The 5,000-nt window shown below is 32.9% G+C and overlaps 1 protein-coding gene across 5 annotated transcripts in view; it reads right to left on the bottom strand.

Annotated features, from left to right (window-relative positions):
- LOC115223136 (protein unc-13 homolog B-like) overlaps positions 1-5,000 on the bottom strand; it is a 201,774-nt gene that overhangs the window by 16,295 nt on the left and 180,479 nt on the right. The gene's annotated exons all lie outside the window — the stretch shown is intronic.

The following is a 5,000-nucleotide window of genomic DNA, read 5'->3' as shown; positions in this document are numbered from 1 at the left end:
TTCCCTCCACAATTTGGCCCTTTGGATTTTTGACCTCCTGGATCTTAGATTAAAAAAGTACACATATATGTGTGTGTGTGCGTGTGCATTATATATGTACACATATGAGGATGATGATGATGTACACACACACTAAATCAATAAATGAGCAATTTGTAATGGTTTAATATCAATAATTAACTTTTTTTAAGGATCTTAATTAAGATTTTTAAAAAGTCAGAATCCATGGCATGACATAATAAAAACACACAATGAACAAAACAATAAATTCATGTATTATATACTCACTTAAATTCATATATATATATATATATATATATATATATATATATACATATATATATATATATATATACATATACATATATCTTGATAGATAGATAGATAGAAAGATAGGTAAATAGATACATACATATATATATATATAAATATATATATATATACACATATATGTAAATATATATGTATATATATACACACATATATATATGCATATATTGCATATATATATATATGTATGTATGAATATATAGATATATGTATGAATATATATGTGTATATGTATATATATATGTGTGTATATATGTATATATATATGTGTGTATATATATATATATATATATATATATATATGTTCTGCAGTCTTGTCCCATTTTGTATTTTATATATATATTTATATATACATATACATACACACATAAAGAGAGAAGAAGGAAGGAGAGAGAGAAGAGAAGGAAGGAGAGGAAGAGAGAAAGAGACATGTATATGTATAATATCCACATAACAACAACAAAAATGAAACAAAATAACCACATCTGCCTACTATGCTGCATAGACTGACTGCACAGACGGAACGGAAGAAAATAAAAACAGTGAGGACAGATAGAAGCTGTATGCTGTGTCACCCCTCATAGTTATTAAGTTAGACAGTCGCCTTGGATGCAGATGCACAACACTGCACACTGCATCCAAGAAATCTCCCTCTAACTGACCTGAGCAGAGGAGAACGCTGGTTGACTGGACAGCTGGTTTGACAGCTGAGCAATAGGCTGGATCTGGAAGCCTCGACTAGCCAAATTATCCTGAAGATAAAATGTTGTGAGAACTAAGCAAATGTGATTTAAAAAGAAGAAAAAAATGAAAAAAAAAGAGAAACTAAATGGAAACAAAACTTAATCATGATTTTAGACACATGAGATTTACAATAAGAGATAAATCTTATTTAAATCTTAGGCTGTCTTGCCTAAGGTGCCATGCAATGGGATTGAACCTGAAATCATATGGTTGGAAAACAAACTTGTTAATCACAGAGCTGTGCCCATACATCTACATTTATACTGACATATACAGGTACATGTCAATGGGCACACACATACACATGCACACGTATCCAGAATATAAACAAACATACATACATTTGATCAATAAACCTTGCTTTATATGAGGGGGTGCTGAAAAGTTCCTGGCTTTATGGGTATCATGGAAGGCCTGGTTAGAGGCCCAAAATTCCAAGATTTTTTACAGGGCTTAGAAAATCTGAAGGACTGCTGCAATAAGTGCATGAATCTGAGAGGGGAGATCCTCCTGCATTTTTTTTTACTCAAAACCAGCAACTTATCAGCGCTCCCTCATAATTTACTGGCAAAACGTGAATATTGGAACCAAGGTATGAAGTGGCATAGTTATATCTTAGATTAACAATATATAAATTATATAGATTATATATATATATTATATATATATATATATATATTATATATATATATATGTTCTGCAGTCTTGTCCCATTTTGTATTTTATATATATTATATATATATACATATACATACACACATAAAGAGAGAAGAAGGAAGGAGAGAGAGAAGAGAAGGAAGGAGAGGAAGAGAGAAAGAGACATGTATATGTATAATATCCACATAACAACAACAAAAATGAAACAAAATAACCACATCTGCCTACTATGCTGCATAGACTGACTGCACAGACGGAACGGAAGAAAATAAAAACAGTGAGGACAGATAGAAGCTGTATGCTGTGTCACCCCTCATAGTTATTAAGTTAGACAGTCGCCTTGGATGCAGATGCACAACACTGCACACTGCATCCAAGAAATCTCCCTCTAACTGACCTGAGCAGAGGAGAACGCTGGTTGACTGGACAGCTGGTTTGACAGCTGAGCAATAGGCTGGATCTGGAAGCCTCGACTAGCCAAATTATCCTGAAGATAAAATGTTGTGAGAACTAAGCAAATGTGATTTAAAAAGAAGAAAAAAATGAAAAAAAAAGAGAAACTAAATGGAAACAAAACTTAATCATGATTTTAGACACATGAGATTTACAATAAGAGATAAATCTTATTTAAATCTTAGGCTGTCTTGCCTAAGGTGCCATGCAATGGGATTGAACCTGAAATCATATGGTTGGAAAACAAACTTGTTAATCACAGAGCTGTGCCCATACATCTACATTATACTGACATATACAGGTACATGTCAATGGGCACACACATACACATGCACACGTATCCAGAATATAAACAAACATACATACATTTGATCAATAAACCTTGCTTTATATGAGGGGGTGCTGAAAAGTTCCTGGCTTTATGGGTATCATGGAAGGCCTGGTTAGAGGCCCAAAATTCCAAGATTTTTTACAGGGCTTAGAAAATCTGAAGGACTGCTGCAATAAGTGCATGAATCTGAGAGGGGAGATCCTCCTGCATTTTTTTTTACTCAAAACCAGCAACTTATCAGCGCTCCCTCATAATTTACTGGCAAAACGTGAATATTGGAACCAAGGTATGAAGTGGCATAGTTATATCTTAGATTAACAATATATAAATTATATAGATTATATATATATATTATATATATATATAAGTGAGAAAGTTGGTATGTGAAAGCACATGGTTGGATGTATAAAAAATATAAAGGAATGAAAAAACTACAGAAGGCTTGTTTTATAAGGTTAAATAATATATTTAAGTTGTTATGTTAGAAAAATGTTATAAAATTTTGTATATTACTATACGCAAATTTTATAACATTTTTCTAACATAACAACTTAAATATATTCTTTAACCTTACAAAACAAGCCTTCTGTAGTTTTTTCACTCTTTTATATTTTATATATATATATATATATATATATATATATATATATATATAGTTGGGTAAATCTCAGCTGTTTCCTCTTCAAGCATATCTGCTTATTTCATTATCACTATCCAATATGTGGTCACAGTTGCTGCTGTATGTTAGTCAAAAAACATATTAAAATTGAGAATTACTGAAATATTTGGCAGAGTTATTGTACAACACAACAAAAAATGGAAATTTTTGGGTCCTATTTATTCATCATTATACTTGTTTCATTTGCTAATAGGAAGTATGAAGATTTACATGTTAGATAAATATGTAAGGAATTTCCTATTAGAAAATTTTCAGACAGAGAAAAAATTATAATTATACATATGTATATATATAATGGACTCTCCTGTTGTTGGACAACACATGGGAGTTCTGGAATTCCTAGCTGAACAACCCCACAGATGATTTGTTTATTGTGATCAAATCTTCGTGTTCACATGAGCTCATTTCCTCCATCAAATCCACATTACCTGTGCAGGTACATGACGCGCCACGTGTCAGATGATGAAATGATTGCAGTGCAGTGTGAAATGGAGTGTTTTGCTCAAGAACACTACACAATGCCTGGGCTGGGTATTGAAACCATGATCTCACAATCAGTATTGAGTGCACCGTCTCAACCACTAAGCCATATAGTTATATGCATATATTTATACTGCAGCCTTAAAAAAAATCTTCCCAGAAAAAGAACCTCAAAATTCTAAGAAATATAACAGGAAGAAATATAACTGAAGGCATAGATGAATTCATCAAATGTTATTTTTTCATTTTTTTTTTCATTTCATCTAGTTTCAGCTCACGAGCTGTGGCCATGCTGGGGCACATCCATTCAGTGTTGCTACATGATTTTACTTCACGAATGCTTTTTAGCAATTTGACATTTGGTGCATGAGAGAGTTTGATGCAGCTGCCCTCATCTGCACCTCCTGCTGTGAAGTTGGTTCATCCGGGACACCTGACAGGAAGAGGTCCAGCTTTATTTTGAAGCCATCTGCATCCACCCCAAGCAGGTCTCTCAGTTAAGTTATGAATTTCACAGAAATATATTAGCATTTTTGTATAAAAGGATGATTCCCTCTCACAAGAATTTAAAAAATGTAAGATGGAAACTGGACAATGGATATTTTAAGTTGCCATGAATAATTTTTGTATAGTGGTTATGGTGGTGGTGGGGAGCGAGATATATCAAAACAGAGCAATTGTATAAAGGTTTGAGTATGGAGCTTAGTCAGTAACTTATTAAAACAATTGAAATTGGTTCTTCAAATGGACATTCGTATTGGATTTGTTTTTAGTTTTACCAATGAGATGAAAAAGCTTTACCAAATTTTCATGACATGAGACCTTTTATTTGTTTCAGTCACTAGACCGTGGCCATGCTGGGGCAACACCTCAAAGGATTCTAGTTGAGTGAATTGGCGCTGGTACTTATTCTTTTTTTTAAGCCTGGTACTTACTCTATCGGTCTCTTTGGCCAAACCACTAAGTTACGGGGAGAAAAACACACCAACCACTTAACAAAGCATGCTGGGTGCATTTTACATGTGACTTCAGTATTAGAACAGCATATACATGTTAGCTTGTTTTTACATCCTTTTCTCCATGATAGCATGGGTTAGATGAATGTATAATTGGGGCGATGCTTCTTTACAGCTGGATGCTAACCCTTACCTAATTTTTCAAGCCAGGCATCTCTTTTTCCACAATGATATATACATAAACACACATACACAGTTTTTTTTTTATATCAAAAGTGTTAATAATAAAACCAAAAAAATCTGTGAAAAGAGAGTATACAATTAAATAAACTCAATAAGATGAGAAAGAGATGCGACAAAAACAAAATGA

This window comes from Octopus sinensis, linkage group LG22 (genome assembly GCF_006345805.1).
Source record: "Octopus sinensis linkage group LG22, ASM634580v1, whole genome shotgun sequence".
Taxonomy (NCBI): Eukaryota; Metazoa; Mollusca; class Cephalopoda; order Octopoda; family Octopodidae; genus Octopus; species Octopus sinensis.
This window is presented reverse-complemented; position numbering and strand designations above follow the sequence as displayed.